This window comes from Cervus canadensis, chromosome 18, assembly GCF_019320065.1.
Source record: "Cervus canadensis isolate Bull #8, Minnesota chromosome 18, ASM1932006v1, whole genome shotgun sequence".
Taxonomy (NCBI): Eukaryota; Metazoa; Chordata; class Mammalia; order Artiodactyla; family Cervidae; genus Cervus; species Cervus canadensis.
In genome coordinates, this window is record NC_057403.1 from 63,920,241 (window position 1) to 63,937,952 (window position 17,712).

General features: G+C 44.0%; 1 long non-coding RNA gene across 2 annotated transcripts in view; it reads left to right on the forward strand.

The window, feature by feature from the left end:
* Positions 1-17,712, forward strand: part of LOC122421624 — a 70,098-nt gene that overhangs the window by 29,201 nt on the left and 23,185 nt on the right. The window contains exon 1 of one of the 2 annotated variants that reach the window (XR_006263532.1): positions 4,559-4,950. The exons of the other annotated variant lie outside the window; for it this stretch is intronic. This is a non-coding gene — a long non-coding RNA (uncharacterized LOC122421624). Of the gene's footprint in view, positions 1-4,558; positions 4,951-17,712 lie in introns of those variants that run through there. 2 annotated transcript variants of the gene reach the window in all.

Sequence of the window (17,712 nt, forward strand, 5' to 3'; positions counted from 1 at the left end):
TGCCGCAGCCCAAACCTCTGAAAAGAAGCGTCTTTTCTTTCTGCTCCACATTTGTCTGTGTGTAGGAGTGGGGAGGGGTACAACCATGCTTCCCACAGCCAGACAGATGTTATTCAGGACTAAAAGGGGCCAGAGCAGCCAGAAGTACATCACAGAGGACAGACTGTTTAAAAGAGACAGCAGATACTAAAGGACCCTATGTCAAACCCTCTGAATATTTTCAAGAGAACTGATAATTTTTCTGTGGAATCTCTAAGCTTAAAAAATGTTGGTAAAAATGTTACCCAGCTTAGATTTGGCTGCTTGCCATTTAAAAGTCAAAAATTGAGATGAAAGCAGCAGAAGAAAGGAAAGATGCTTTAATCAAGAAAGATGGCAATCTGGCAAGAAGGTGGATTCATGGCCCAAGACCAACTGAGATTCCGCTCACCCATGACAATTTTTACAGGCAAAAAGAGGGAAAGAATCTCAGTGAATTGCAAAGGCAGAAGGGGGTCAACTATATGGTCATGCTTTCTGCCGCATTCTCCATTGCATGCAGGCCGTCTGACTCTTCAGATGTTATCTTACCCACTGTGTGATCTGCCTGCAGGATTGCTGATGGGACTGTTGAGGGTGGGGAGATAGTCATTCTTTAACTACTTAATTCTTCATTATTACTTATTTTAATCTAGGAAAAGAATCAGTAGATTAGGCAAGGCATGGTATACATTTAAGAGAGCATAAATCAGGAGCTAGTTAAAATTGCTTAGTGATTTGATTCCTATAATTAGGTTCCTTCAAGGTTGAAGGGGAACAGAAATGGGCAAACAGGAAAGGGGCAGAAGAGCTGCTTTCAAAAACTCGAGGTTAAAAACTCAAACTATTTTTTATTATATGTTTCGGGTATACAGCATTATAATTATAGTCTGTATACACTGCAATGTGATTACCACCAGAAGTCTAGTTACCGTGTGCCACCATACAGCTGACCTCCTTCTCCCATTTCATTTACCTTCCAGCCCCTTTCCCCTCTTGGCAACCACGAATCTATTTTTATATCTATGGGTTTGTTTCTATTTTGTTTGTTCATTTTGCTTCTTTTTAGATTCTACTTATGAGTGAGATCATATGATATTTGTCTTTCTCTGTCTGACTTATTTCATTAAGCATAATGGCTTAAAGATCCTTCTATGTTATTGCAAATGGCAGGATTTCACACTTTTATGACTGAGTAGTATCCCATTGAAAATATACATATATTTTTAATGCATTCTTCCATTGAGGGACATTTAGCTTATTTCTATATCTTGGCTACTATAAATAGTGCTGAATGAATATAGGGGTATATATATCTTGTTGAATTAGTGTTTTTATGTTCAGATAAATATTCAGAAATGGGCTGGCTGGGCCACATGGTAGTTCCAGTCTTAATTTCTTGAAGAACCTCCATACACTTTTACCATAGTGGCTGCACACAGTCCCTCCAACAGTGTAACAGAGTTCTCTTTTCTTTACATCCTCTCCAACATTTGCTGTTTCTGTCTTTTTCATAATGGCCAGTAGGTGTGGAGTGAGAAACTCAACTTTTAAAACAATCTGGTGTCCCTGCAAGCTGGATTGAACCACGGGCCACGCATTTATGTGACACTGGCTAGCTCATCAGGCCCAGCGGCTGTTCTTGGGCTCCCTTCATTGTCAGTAGAATTGACTCTGTGGTGTGAGTTTGAAAGGTATGAACTTTGATAAGATGCTTTGAAGGCAAACAAGAATTTCATTGCATTTATGCTAAATATTATCCATTCCAATGTTAGAGTCATTTTACCAGAGGTGATGCTGGCAAGTAGCAATGGGTAGGGTAATTGGTCCATGGGGTCTTTGGCCTGGAAGTTTAGAAACCTTCAGTTAAAATACTGAGACTGTTAACCATAGAATGTGTGTGTGCTCAGTTGCTCAGTTATGTTTGAATACTTTGAGCAATTTCTGAGTTATAATTCAGTCCTCTTGGAGTTCAGAAAAGGCCCTGTTTTGTCCTCATAAGAACACTAGGCTGAAACTGCAATTCCATTTTGAACAACTGAGCTATCATTCTTCCTCCTGTTTTTTTCCCCCATATCAGTGTCCACTGCCACTGTCAAAGGCAACCAACATTAACTTAAGGATCCAATCCCATGTTAACTGGGTTTGGAGACCAATGTGTTGTTGCTCTTTGGTCGCGAAGTCATGTCCGACTCTCTTGCAACCCCATGGGCTGTGGCCTGCCTGGTTCCTCTGTCCATGGCATTTTGCAGGCTATGCTGGAGTGGGTTGCCTTTCCCTTCTCCAGGGACTCTTCCCTATGACTCAGGGATTGAACCCATGTCTCCTGCATTGCTGGCGGATTCTTTATCACTGAGCCACCAGGGAAAACCTAGAGATCAATTACACATGTTCAACTTTCTAGGAAGTGAATGTGACAGAAGGTACTTGCTGCCCATTTAATATTCATCTGCCCTTCTTCCCAACCTTACTAGCTGTCCAGACAGCTGAAAAACTTGGAATTCCCACTCTATCGCAGCTAGAAGTGACATGGATCTAGCCATAAAATATAATCTGAAGTCTAGAGTAATAAAAGTGAATTACAACTTGGGGGAAAAAAAAGAATACTAGGCTGAATGCCTGTGCTGGCCTGAGTGTTGTGCTAAGGAGGCCTTGCTGCCTGAAGTTCTTGACCCCTGGGAGGAAGCGTCATCCCCTGGTTAGCATGTGCTTTAGCAAGAGTTCGTTGCACTTGTGAAGGCACCATTTCACAGCTCTCAAAATGGTGAGATTTTCTTGAACTTTCATATAGGCTATGAGCAGACCAGAATTTTCAGTTCTTAAGGCATAGTTACAAATGATAAGGGCTGTAAATTGTGATATGACAGCAACATATTTGCCCTGGTTATGGCTGCAAACCTAGTGCTGGGGAATTGTGTTTGTGTAGCATGTGGAGGGCAACAACGGCAATGTAATGTAAGGGCAGGGAGCCTCTCTGTAGAATTTCTGTGGAGACCCATTTACCCCCAAGGTAAAGACAAGGAGGGAGATTTTATTTTTTATTTTTATTTTTTTAAGGAGGGAGATTTTAAAACAACCATTCCCAAGCTCTGATCTTGGAATGTCTCCAGTCAATCAAAAGTGATGCTTTAAATAGAACTTTTTTTCCCAGTTACAAAAGCAGCTCTGAGTCAATGTAGAGAAAATTATGGGGAAGAACAAAATTGGAAAAAAACCAAAACATGCTTAATTTCATCATTGTTCACTGTCAAAGGCTGATACAGCTGGACACCAGGTAAATTGGTAAGGATAGATTTTAATCAGTAATATACTATTGCAATAGGGGAAAAGTCCAACATTGTTTGAACTCAAGTTCAATTTGCATAGAGATAACTAGGTATTTTAAAAGCAGAATGAGGGAATAAGGAGGGGATATGAACAAGGTTCAGAGATTCCTAAACCCTGAGCCCTTATGTCAGAGATACATCAGCCTGATAAACACATTTAAACAAATGTGATGAGGATGTAGGAGATTTGCTCTCCTGGGTATTTACACCTTAAAAAAGGACTTGGGCCATTGCTTAACCTGAAGAATGATGAGCTATCGGGCTAATCTTGGCATTTGGTCTGTAGAGATTTTTGATATAAGGAGCCTCTGGTTTCCCCAGAATGCATCACTGCTTCATTTACAGTCCAGGCTGGCTCTGTTCCCTCGCTTTCCCTCTTTGAGATGGCATCCAGCGCTGAGTCACCTAGGTGGGGTCCAAGGCAGGAGCAAGGAAGGCCACACCTTGGCTTTGTGCCTGATGCTCCCACCCTGTGAGCTTGCCTCTGCCACCTGAGAGCCTCCAGACACAGGCTAGATTTCACTCCCTCCATGTCACCAGGCCTGGCTCAAGTCCTGAACAAATAGTGCTTAGGTATTTGAAGGAATTTAGAATACACTTGGGCCCACTCAGTGCTGGGCATCTGGCCAAGGTCAGAAGTGGGGCCGGAATCCCTGGCCTCTCTCCAGGCTTGAGAGATACAGGCAACTGCTCGTGTAAGGAGGTATCAGACACTGGTAGGAAGACAGCTGTGACTTTAGGCAAGGGAGAAGAGCTCAGCCACTTGCAATTTCTCTTGTCTCTATTACCTTCTGAGCACCGTTCAGCCAACAGCCAGGGACTCAACAACACATGTATTCAGGCTATGGCCTGAATTGTGGCTTGGTGAATGTGTTTTATAAATGACCTGCTGTCCCCAAAGCAGGGGACACAAATGCAGATAACTAATAAGTTATCTAGTGCGTGTGTGCATGCATGCTCAGCCATGCATGACTCTTCGTGACCACAAGGGCTGCAGGCCAACAGCCTTCTCTGTCTATGGAAGTTTCCAGGCAAGAATACTGGAGTGGTTTGCCATTTCCTCCTCCAGGAAAATTTCCTGACCTAGGGATCAAAACGATTCCCCACCGTTGAGTCACTTGGAAAGCCCTAGTGCTGCATAACGTATCACCACAAATCTGGAAGCTTAAAACTATACACATTTATTATCTCCCAGGTTCTGTAGGTCAGGAGACAAGCAAACCTTGTCCGGAACATCTGCTGCAGGGTCTCTAACAAAGCTGCAGCCAAGGTGTCAGCTGGAGTCTCATTTGAAGGTTTGACTGGGGAAGGTCTTTGGAAGAATTTAGTTTCTTGAGGGCTGTTGGACTAAAGGTTTCAGAGCTAAATGGCTGCTGGTCAGGGGGTGCCCTCATTCTCTCATGGATTGGAATGCTTCAATATGGCAACTCATTTCATCAAGCATGGAAATAGAGTCTACCGGCAAGAAAAATAAATCTTTGTAACCTAATTTCAAAAGTGACATCCTGTCGTCTTTACCTTTGCTGTAGGCTTTGGGTGAGAAGCAAGTCACAGGTCCCATCTAGCCTGAGCAGAGGGGATGGCATAAAGATATGAACAACAAGAGGTGGGTATCACGTTGGTCATTTTAGAGCTTGTCTGTCACAAAGTAGGTGGCTGGTAATTCTCTCATAGTCTCCATGTGAGCGCTCTGCCCCTGGGGTTTGAAGCTTCACCATGTGCTCTCCTAGCCCCCGAAGCTTTAACTTGCCTGTTCCTCCTGCTAGTTCATGGTTCTCTGAGGGAAAGGCCTTTGTATCTCTCACTCTCTGTCAGAGAGTGCTGTTACTCGGTCGTGTCCAACTCCTTGTGACCCCATGGACTATATAGTTCATAGAATTCTCCAGGCAAGAATACTGGAGTGGATAGCCTTTTCCTTCTCCAGCTGAAGCATTTCCTTCTCCAGGGGATCCTCCCAACCCAGTGATCAAACCCAGGTCTCCTGCACTGCAGGCGGATTCTTTACCAGCTGAACCACAAGGGAAACCCCAGGAGAGGGCCTGTTGACTCTCACATACTAAATGCACACTTGGTGGATGACTGTGTGGGAAGCTGAGACCAAAACAGAGTCACAGCCCCTGCCTGCCTGCCCAGCTCTGTCAGAGCAAGGGCTGATGGGACTGGGGACAGACATGCAAGGCTGCACTCTGGTGTGTGCTGTTTCTTTGGATACTTCTGCAAAGCCCATCTCTTCAGGAAATCTGGTTCTATTAGCCTAACTCCAGTCTCTAATCTTTTCTAAACCACTCATTCAGGTTTCCCTGTCCTGATGCTGACAGCATTTTCACCTTTGCTTTCCAACTTAGAATAAGAATCAGGGAAGTTTCCTCTTTTTAAATGCCTACACCTCTATCCCTCCCCTGTTCCCCCCACAAATATGAATGCCTGCAGCAAGACACCCAAGCTCCTCAACCCCAGACAATGTTTGTTTTCATTCAATTGCTGCCATGGTACTTTGGAAATCTGTACTTTCATGTACATTTTGCACATTTTAAAAAATGTGTATGTAGAACAAACACATCTGCCAACTATATTTGACTTGTGGGGCAGTGATATTTGACCCTTGGTTATATATTGCACTTTACTGTTTTATCTTTGAGACTAGACCACAGTGGCAGCTACAGTGTGTGGTCCTGAAGTGCTCAGTAAATTGTTGTTGTTGTTCAGTTGCTAAGTTGTGTCTAACTCTTCCTTTGAAATTCCATGGACTGCAGCATGTCAGGCTTCCCCGTCCTTCATCATCTCCTAGAGTTTGCTCAAACTCATATCCATTGGTTGGAGATGCCATCCAACCATCTCATCCTCTGTCATCCCCTTCTCTTTCTGCCTTCAATCTTTCCCAGCATCAGGGTATTTTCCTATAAGTCAGCTTTTCACAACAGATGGCCAAAGTATTCAGCTTCAGCATCCTTCCAATGAATATTCAGGGTTGATTTCTTTTAGGATTGACTGGTTTGATCTCTTTGCTGTCCAAAGGACTCTTCAGGGACTCTCAAAAGTCTTCTCCAGCACCACAGTTCAAAAGCATCAATTCTTTGGTGCTCAGCCTTCTTCCTGGTCCAACTCCCACATCCATACATGGCTACTGGAAAAACCACAGCTGCGATTATACACAGCTTTGTTGGCAAAGTGATGTTTCTGCTTTTTAATACACCGTCTAGGTTTGTCATAGCTTTTCTATCAAGGAGCAAGTGCCTTTTAATTTCAGTCACCATCTGCAGTGATTTTGGAGTCCAGGAAAATAAAATCTGTCACTGTTTCTACTTTTTTCCCCATCTATTTGCCATGAAGTGATGGGACCAGATGCTATGACCTTAGTGTTTTGAATGTTGAGTTTTAAACCAGCTTTTTTACTCTCCTCTTTCACTTCCATCAAAAGGCTCTTTAGTTCCTCTTCACTTTCTGCCATTAGAGTGGTATCATCTGTGTCCTCTGAGGCTGTTCATATTGCTTCTGGCAATCTTGATTCCAGCTTGTGATTCATCTAGCCCAGCATTTTGTATGATGCACTCTGCTGCATATAAGTTAAATAAGCAGGGTGATAACATATAGCTTTAAAGTACTGCTTTCCCAATTTTGAACCAGTCCATTGTTCCATGTCCAGGTTCTAACTGTTGCTTCTTGACCTGCATACATGTTTCTTAGGAGGCAGGTAAGGTGCTCTGATATTCCCTTCTCTTTAAGAATTTTCCACAGTTTGTTGTGATCCACACAGTTAAAGGCTTTAGTGTAGTCAATGGGGCAGATGTTTCTCTGGAATTTTCCCTTGCTTTCTCTATGATCCAATGAATGTTGGCAATTTGATCTCTGGTTCCTCTGCCTTTTCTACATCCAGCTTGAACATCTGGAAGTTCTCAGTTCACATATTGTTGAAGCCTGGCTTGAAGGATTCTGAGCATTACCATGCTAGCATGTAAAATGAGTGCAATTGTACGGTAGTTTGAACATTCTTTGGCATTGTCCTTTGGGATTAGAATGAAAGCTGATCTTTTCCAGTCCTGTGGCCACTGCTGAGTTTTCCAAATTTGCTGGCATGTTGAGTGCAACACTTAAACAGCATCACCTTTGAGGATTTGAAATAGCTCAACTGAAATTCCATCACCTCCACTATCTTTGTTGGTAGTAATGCTTCCTAAGGCCCCCTTGACTTCACACTCCAAGATGTCTGGCTGTAGGTGAGTGAAAACACCATTGTGGTTATCTGGGTCATTAAGACATTTTCTGTATAGTTCTTATGTTTATTCTTGCCACCGCTCCTTAATCTCTTCTCTTCTGTTAGGTCCTCACCATTTCTGTCCTTTATTGAGCCCATCTTTGCATGAAATGTTCCCTTGGTATCTTCAATTTTCTTGAAGAGATCTCTAGCTTTTTCCATTCTATTGTTTTCCTCTATTTCTTTGCATTAGTCACTTAAGAAGGCTCTCTTATCTCACCTAGCTATTCTTTGGAACTCTGCATTCTGTTGGGTATAGCTTTCCATTTCTCCTTTGCCTTTCACTTCTCTTCTTTCCTCAGCTATTTGTAAAGCCGCCTCAGACAACCATTTTGCCTTCTTGCATTTCTTTTTCTTTGGGATTCTTTTGGTCACTGCCTCCTGTACAGTGTTACAAACCTCTGTCCATCAGATCTAATCCCTTGGTACTATTTGTCACTTCCACTGTATAATCATAAGGGATTTGATTTAGCAAATGGTCCTTTGCAAATGGCCACTGGGCTCATGTGCTCTTTGGGTGGTGATGTGGGGTGGGGTATGCACTCTGAAACTCTTCCAGAAAAGCAGAAAAAAAAAAACACCCAAACTTTTGTTGCTGCCTTTTGGAAAGCCCCCGTTGAGAGTGCCCCTTTGGGAGTGGTTACAGCCCAGAGCCCCTCAGCCACATCTTGGTAAATTGTAGAATTGCTCAGCTTTCAGCAAAGCAAATGAAGGAGCAGGAAGTCAGTTTCTGAATCTTTGAGAAGCTGCATGGAAACAGCACTAAAGGATTTATTTATGTCTGCACTCACAAACAAAATGCATATGAACAATTCAAAGTCCCAAATGAGTTAAAAAAAAAAAAGTGCTGGAGATAAAACAGCCAGCGGGGAAAGTCCATTAGCAGCTGATCTGCATTAATGCCCTCTAGTGAGCTTGGCTGCTGACAGTGTGCGATGGAGGTGGGCAGTTACAAAATGCCATCACTGCATAGTCCCTCTGTGCTGGTTTGGGCTCAGGACCATGTACAACCATCCACATCACTGTTGTTTCAGAGAATAAACAGTACTGGCCTTCAGCCAAGCCAGGGAAACCTCTCTCAGAATATCTGAGCTAATGTGGGGCAATAGAGATTCTGGGGATTAGAGTGGTGAGTACATGGGGTGATGGGCTTTCCTGACATAAAGAGAAAAAAAAAATGAATGGGAACTAACTCTGGGACTAAGAAGAGTTTGGTTTTGGCAACAGAAGCTGGTGGAGAGACCGCATGGCCAAGCTTCCCAACTCGGCGTCAGCGAAAGACTAGGTTCTTATTTCCCATCAGTTGCAGACCAATACTTTTGCAAAATACTTTTGCAAAATTGAGTGATGAGAAAAATGAGATTAAAAAAAAAAGCCGTATGAAATACAAGCACCCAATTTTTTATTATTAGATTGAACAGTCATACTCTCTTACTTTGTCAAATTGCTATCGAGGTTTCTAAACTCTCTAATTTCAGTATTTCATCACAGTCACCTTCAGGGAGGGGGGAGCCACAGGGCTCACTCACCTCCAGGCTGTCCCACTTCGTATGCTTGCTGGGCTGTTCCCTCTGCTGGGACTATCCTTCCTCATCCTACCCTTCTCCACACCAGATAAGTGCCCACCCGTTTTCTGCCATGAGTGCCCCTGAATGTCCACATCTGCCTCCTCTGCTCATCCCCGATGCTGCTACTGCAGTTAGGATGAGCCGCTTGTCCACGGGATGCACTTCGCTCCTCCTGGCTGGTCCCTGCTCTCCCCCTCCTGCCATGCCCTCCTACTTTCCCTCCACAAAGATGCTGGAGAGGTTAACTTCTTAAAACATGCGTCTGATTACATCGCCTGCTGGCTGAAGTTCTTCAGCACCTTGCAAGCAATTACAGTGTGGGTCCCAAGCACCCAGTGGTGGGCTGAGGCTTCCACAGACCTGGCTGCCTCCCTCCTGGCTCTGCCACCAGCATGCCCATGCAACCCCCAGGCCTCTTACTGCACCTACATGGGCTCTACTATTCCTGCCTTGAGCTTTCACTGTGCTGCTCCTCTGGCCTAGTCTCCTTTCCCCTCCCTCTTCTCCTTGCTCTGTAGGATTTCAGATCCACCCCCTCCTCTAAGAGGCCTTCCCTGATGGAGGTAGAGCTGGTTAAACCAGGCTTCCTCACCCACTGAGTGGGACAACTTGAAGACATGTTCTCCCAGCCTCTTTTTGAGCAGGCAGAGCCTGGGCCATGAGTGTAACTTGCCTGGTGTCCCCACTCCTCCTTGGGTTTCTAGGCATCACCTTTCACACAAAAGACCTGTTCTTAGCCTCTTTGTCTCAGGTCTGTTTCTGGGGACTCAGGACCCAAAAGTGGTTGCTGCCCTCCTGTCCCTCCTGTCACAATCTAACGTGAAAGGTGGGAAAGTGCATCCCTGTAAATTGTAACAAAGACTAAGGAAAACACACTGGGGCAGGAAAAGAGCATTACACTGGGCCATGTTGGTCAGAGAAGGCCCTAGAGACCAAGTCACATTTACAAAGTTGTCATCGCATGCGACAAAGTGTCAGTAGACTGTCAGTAGCAGTGTGGGGGGCTCAGAGGAGAGACCAGAACTATTTAGGGTCAGAAAGAGTTTCGCTGAAGCAGAGATTGAGCTGAGTAAAGTGGTGCCAAGTGTTGAGAGCTGAGCAAAGCAGAAAAGGCCTGCAGTGGTGTGGCTGATTCCAGGGCTGCTCTGATAGACACCGTCCATGAGGCACATCTGTGTGCCAGGCCCTGGGCTGGGTGCGTTAGGTGCCTCACCTCACTAAATGCCCCCAGCAACTTTCTGGACCATCCTCAGTTTACAGAAGAGGAAACCAAGTTGGTGCAGCGTCAGGGTGTGGAGTCAGGGGCAGAGAGAGACAGGAAGGATCACGGCCGTCGCTCTTTGTGACTTCATGTAGATTTCGTAAAGGTTCGTAGTGGGCTGACCCTGTGCCAGGACCTGTGCTGGGCCACTCATACCTGCTGCTGTGTCCTAGGCTAGCTCTTTCTAAATTAACATTAACATTTTTCTTGGGTGAATAATTTACATGGCTCTGAAAGTGTCACCTTAGACGCTGGGGACAGAAGGCTGCTCATCTCCTTGCTGTGTCAGTATGGCCAAGCAGCTCCAGCATGTTGCAAACTGAGAAATCCCTGCTGCCTGCTACTGAAGAACAAAGATGAATGGGAGGCAGGGGAACAGGCAGAGGCAGAATTGAGAGACCCCCGGGGGCGTGAGACTCACGCAGGCAGAGTCGGCCCCTGTCGCTGCGCTGCCCTGCCCACCCCCCTCCTCTCGGGGAAGGCCGGGCCTCTGCCCAGTGCTCCAGGGAGCTTCAGCTTGCACTGAGGGCTCTCTGCCTTTCCACCTCTCTAAGTTTCTGTCTATCACTCTTTGTCTCTGTCTCTGTCTCTCTCTCCTTTTTCCTGCCTGTCAACTGTCTCCATCTCTCTGTGTGAGTCTCTGTTTCTCTTTCTGTCTTTCTGTGTCTCTTGCCCATTTTATTCACCACACAGCACTGTGGAGACCTTGGCTTTCACATGCAGCCAGATTCATCATTACTGGCTCAAGTCTAATGGATCCTCCTTTCTTTGGATGTGTCCCCCTAAAAGTGTGAGTTTTCCTGAAAGCATAGCCAGAGACAAGGCTTTGGGAGGTGGAGCTGTTAAGCAGAAGCAAGGTAGCAGGACAGTGGGACAGGGAAGAAAGAACGTCCAACCCAGAGTGAATTCTGGGCGCCATGAACACTGCACAATGGGGCTCAACCTTGTGGAAGTGCCCCTGAGAGCACATATGTCCTTGCCTGGGACACAGCCTCTGCCAAGGAAGGGGCCTGCACATCCCTGCCTTCTGGGGTTGGGAACTTTGCGGACTCTGGGTTTCCCTGGGAGCAGCTGAGGGAGCATCACAAATTTGGGGAAAGTCTGCAGGCAAAAAAGTGTAGAAACTCAGGAGAGCCGCTTTTGAGATGCAGCTTGAAATCTGAGTGGGGCCCAGGCAGGCCAACACCTGGTACACCTCTCTGTTGCCTGCAGTGTGACCTTCGAGGTTCACGGCACGGACAGTTGATGTTTAGTTGCTCCTGCTCCACTGGCCGAAGCCAAGGTGGCCTGCTTCCTTGGTCCTAATAGCTGTCATGCTTACCCGCCTCACAGCCTTGGTGTCCCCATTTCCACATGCTGGGCTAGCCCATCCCTCAATCCCTTTCCTCTGCATCTGTCTAATATCTGTGGGTATTTTAAGTCACACCTCTACCAAGGAAGCTTTGGGGATCTCTCTAACCCAGTGTGAGCTCTTGACTCTGCCCTGAGGGTCTAAGCTACCAATTTGTCATGTGTTACATGTATCTTCTACATTTCTTGTTCACTTGCTTTTTCTTTCTCAATTAAATTCCTTCAATATCATGTACCTTCAATCTACCAGACCTGATGCCAGGTAGAGGAGTATGGAAAAAGGCATCTGCCCCATCGAGCTGGCCTCTGAGAGCAGGTGGAGCCTGAATTCTTTATTGAGAGAACTGCCTCATTGTCCTGTGGGGTCTAGAACTCAGCGTGGTGCTGGCCTCCTAAGGGTGCTTCTCTTCCATCCTGAGTGTGTAGCTTCTTCCTTTTCTCACTGAGGCGAAATTCTTCAAATGAAATGACACTTGCTTTGCCAAACCTTGCCTCAGTCCCTCAGTCTTTGGAATTGGGGAAACTTCCAGGTCCTACTATAAAAATCCTCTAGCAGCCTGGGCACTAATTTTGAGTGGCTGCCATGGGCACTCTAGCAGAGACCACTTAGGAGGCAGACAGTGACCCACCAGCAGTAGAGAATCAATCATTCAGGGCCAGACAGTTCTGTCAAGCCCTCTTTGAGAGATAACTGCATTTTCTTGGCCGTTGGCAAACCCTTCCTTCCTCTGAGTGCTGAGATTCCTCCCATGCTGGCTCCTTTGGAGTCTTGGCCCTGGACATGGTCTCTGGGAGGTTGCAGGGATGCTGAACCACATCCCAACAAACGTCACCATCCCATGGCCAGATGTCCCAAGATAAGTGCTGACTTAGCACCTACAGGGAGTGTGTTCTGAACCCAGAGGAGACCTGATAGTTTTGTCTTCCTGCCAATCCTCGGTGTAAGCTAAGACGAACTGTAAAAGAAGTCTGCAACTAAAGGGACTGTCTAATTAGGTAGGAGAATCTGATCTTTTAAAGTTTTAAATTGTGAAATGCAATCTATCTTAAAGTATATGTAATGTGTTTAAAGTAATAAGGTGAGGAGCCACCATCCAGTTTAAGAAATAGAACATCACCCTCTGTGTCCCTCACCAGCTGCGTTCTTTCCCCTGCTCCATCCCAAGGTAAAATTACCCTGAAGTTTGTGTTTACTATGCCTTACTTTTCTTTATAGTTTTATCACATTATATACATTCCTGAATAGTTTAGTTATGCCCATTTTTTAATGAGAATGTTCCTACTGCATATGTATTTTGTAATTTGTTGATTTTGTTCCATATTTTTAAAAAATTCACCCACACTGATGAATATGGCTGTAGTTCATTTATTTCCACTCTTAGAGTATTCCAAAACATACATTTAAGCATGCATTTATCCAGTTTGTTGTTAATGGAGATATGGGTTGTTCTCAGTTTTCCTTTTTCTCTCTTTTTTGCTTTTGAAAGTCATGCTGCCAAGAATCCATTTGTACATGTCTTCTGGGGTACGTGTGCAAGTACTCTTTTTCAGGCAGCAGTTCTCAAAACTAGTGCCTGCTTTTATGACAAATATTGGCTGATGTTCTCTTTACTATCTTGAAATGAATTTCTTAGATATATTGTACCTATATCTATATATTCCTATAATATACTGTAATATACATATATAATATGTAATATACATATAATATAGTGTATATATAATATACAGTATATATTATAATATACATTATATTATATATATATAATATAATAGTAGGTATAATATACTATACCTACCTTTGGATTTCAAGAAATCAATCTAATTTTCTAGCTGTAGTATAAATGAGAAATAAAACAAAGCAGTTTATAATAAAAGATGGCTGTACCAATATGTACATATGTAAATTTGGGGGGGACAATTACACCAGGAGCCAAAATAATGATGTCAGATGCTTGCATCTATATGTGAAATCATCATGATTTTTCCAGCTACAAATGCAAACAGACATGGGTATTTTAAATTGGTCATCCAAATATCATGTGCAAGGTTCTCAACAGACTTTTCTGAATTGTTGAACAATTCTTGACAAAGTTCCAAGCAGTACAACATAAAGCAAGCTCTTCCTCCAATTTAGAAGGTAGTTGTATTCAATACACATTCAATATGTTAAAAGCTATGAAAACAACTTGCTGTTGTTGTTCATTCGCTAACTTGTGTCCAACTCTTTGCAACCTCATGGACTGTAGTCTACCAGGCTCTTCTGACCTCCACTGTCTCCCAGAGTTTGCTCATTTTCATGTCCATTGAGTCAGTGATACTATCTAACCATCTTGTCCTCTGGCCCCTCCTTCTTCTTTTGCCTTCAGTGTCTCCCATCATCAGGGTCTTTTCCAATGAGTCAGCTCTTTATATCAGGTGGCCAAAGTATTGGAGCAACTTCAGAATCAGTCCTTCCAATGAACATTCAGGGTTGATTTCCTTTAGGATTGACTGGTTTGATCTCCATTCTGTCCAAGGGATTCTCAAGAGTCTTCTCCAACATCACAAGTTGAAAGCATCAATTCTTTGTCACTTAGCTTTCCTTATGGTTCAACTCTCACATCTGTAAATGTGGAAAACTGGAAAAACCATAGCTTTGACTATAACAGAAGTTTGTTGGCAGAGTGATGTCTTTGCTCTTTAAGGAGGCTGTTAGGCTATAATGCCATGGTCTCCAGGTGTGTAAGTGGGAAAGATAATAACCTGAAAGACTTTTGCATCTTGGCTTGACCTTCCAGCCCCAGCCTCCACATCTCTGCAATGAAGATACCCCCGAGAGAGCTGGGTGGATGGATGAGTTGGTGTGAGTATGAAAGGTTTGAAAGCAAAGTTCTGTTGAAGTTGGTGTGAAGGCAAGTCCCACCCATTTTTCCCTCTAAAGTTTTATCTCCTAGTAAGTAAAAATGTGAATAAAGTTGACCAATTATAATGATACAGAAAAACAGGGAGTCAGTTGCTTCCTGTGAGCAGTCAGTTTTAGTTTCTTTCAGAGGTCCTGGTATATTTTGAAAGGTGACGTTTCCCCAGCTTGGCCACTTGATGGTCCAGCTTGCCTCGGGAGCTGGGGGCTGGGGCCCACCAGTGCTGGCTGCAGTAGATGTCAACATCAGATCTCTCTGACCTGCAACTCTAAGTGAGGATCTGACCAAGCCTTCAGACCAGAGATAATAGATGGATTTGTGCTTAATGCATTTTTCAATCAATGCAGCTAACTTGAGGGCTAATTTATGAAAATTGAATATGGTGACAAAATGCTGCATTAAAACTCTACTTATCTTTATGGATTAAAAGTTAGTGTTGGTGGTAGATTTATAGCTGGTTTGAGGAGCCCACAAGATAATAAAGTAGAAGAATTCTCTTTCTTCTTTCTTCATGCAGTGAGGATATTCCTGAGGATGGGAGAAGGGCTGGGAAGTTGAAGGCTCTTCCGAAGGAGGAGATAATAGCTCTTCCTTTCAGAATATTCCAATGCATTGCCTCTTCTTTTCTATCCCAATGACAGAACACAGACTCTTTGGTCTCCTAACACCCACCCCCACTGCAAACCCACCACTCAATAATGAGATCTGAGAAATGTCTCAACGTATGAGTTGAATTCCAAGTTGCAAGTGAGCCAGCTTTCTAAAGCAGAAACACTTCCTAGTGGAGTGAAGTGAAGTGAAAGTCACTCCATTGTGTCTGACTCTTTGCGACCCCATGGATTGCAGACCCCCGGGTTCCTCTGTCCATGGGGATTCTCAGGCAAGGACACTGGAGTGGGCTGCCAGGCCCTCCTCCAGGGGATCTCCCCATCCCAGGGATGGAACCCAGGTCTCCCACATTGCAGGCAGATTGTTTACCAACTGAGCCACCAGGGAAGCACCTGACTCAAATGGCCAATGGTTTCCACACGCCTATGTTTCCTTCTGAGCAGAGAAGACCCTTCTATCTGAGTACCTATCCCTGGGCTCTGATGCTGGAAGGATGGTCCTGCAGGTCTGTGTTACTCTTCTCTAAAAGGCTTTAAAATACAAGTTGACAACATCCTTTCCCACTGAACCCATCCCTCCAAAAAGCCCCACAGAAAACTTGAAAGCCCTTTGCAAAGCTCCTAATCAGTGAACAGAGGGAGAAGAGAAATACTTGTTTTGTTGCATTTTGCTTCCATGGGCTGGGGAGATTGTAAAGGAAGAAAGCCTGAGTGTCTTTGTGGTTAGTATGAAAGGCAGCATCTGGCAGAGGAAATGCTCCCTGGCAGGACATGGGTGCAAATGCTTCTTGACAATTCTAATCAAGGAGTGTTCTCGTTAGCATTCAAGATGGCTGGGATGATAAATTATATGAATAATTTTGGTTCTTTGTCAGGACTTGGAAGATATCTTCCCGCAACACATCTGTAGCTGTGCATACTTAATTAGTAGCTAAAGAACAAACATGAGGCATGTGGTGTGGGCACATCCTTATGCTGCAGAATGTCACTTGCATTTGATGGTGTGTACGTTAGATAAACGGATGAGATAGCAAGCTCCTCAGCCAGAACCCTCCTAGGAACCTTAGGTGAGCAGAGGACTGGGCCTGTTTCTTTTAACCTGGAAACAGGAAGGAGGCTTGGATATGAGCAGGTTTAATTTGGGGACTGGTGCTGGGTCACTATAGCAGCAATAATCTCTTACCAGGCTTCCTGCAGACCAACTTCACATTCCCAACTTCAAGCAAACAACGCATGAAGACTATGACAAGTTTGAACACTTAAAGTGTGCCAAACATTTTATGAGTACTTCATAAATCTCACTGGTATGATAGCATCATCAGCTTCAAGAATAGTACTTGGAAAAATAATTTAGCTAAAACTCAACATATTCTACATAGGGTAAAGGATTCACTATTATTTGATAACTTGAAAAGCCATAATATGGTGATACTGTGGCCCTTATAAAATTAGTCATCACTGAGCATCTTTCTTAATTTAGCACTGGTCTGTCTCCATTCTGTCTGTTGTGTCATTGATTTTCTCTACTAAGCTTCCTGCCTATTATGGGCTGCTATAAACCTCTGGTTTTAAAAAAAATGTAAATTATTCAGATTAAAATTTCAGATCTTAGAACTGGAGGAAAACTTGTTGAAGTTAATGAAAGGGTTGTGGGAAAACTGTTCAAATCCCATTCAACTCCCAAGGCAAGTGAGGATCTGGCTGAAGTAGTCTAAGTAATGATGGAAGAGAACACTAACAGGATGATAGTGCTTAAAGAAATAATTTGAAAACCAAAGAATAAAGAGAGGCCCCTGGGAAGAGTAAAAGAAGTACTTTAACAGTCATTAAAAAGCAACAACAAGAGTGCTTAGAAAATAAAACATGAAACAAAGGATGCCATATTTTACCATCCTACTTAATTACTAGCTTGGTTGTTTTTGTCCAGTCACTAAGTCAGGTCTGACTCCTTGCAACCCCATGGACTACAGCACTCCAGCTTTCCTATCCCTCACCATCTCCCAGTGCTTGCTCAAACTCATGTTCATTGAGTCGGCGATGCCATCCAACCATCTCATCTTTTGTCGTCTCTTTTCTCCTCTTGCCCTCAGTCTTTCCCAGCGTCAGGGTCTTTTCCAATGAGTTGACTCTTCACATCAGGTGGCCAAAGAATTGGAGCTTCAGCTTCAGCATCAATCCTTCCAATGAATACCGATTTCCTTTAGAATTGAGTAGTTTGACTTTGCTGTCCAAGGGACTCCCAAGAGTTTTCTACAGCACTACAGTTCGAAAGCATCAATTCTTTGGTGCTCAGCCCTTGATGGTCCACCTCTCACATTCTTACATGACTACTGGAAAAATCACAGCTTTGACTAGGCATACCTTTTTGGCAAAGAGATGTCTCTGCTTTTTAATACACTGTCTAGGTTTGTCATAGCTTTACTTTT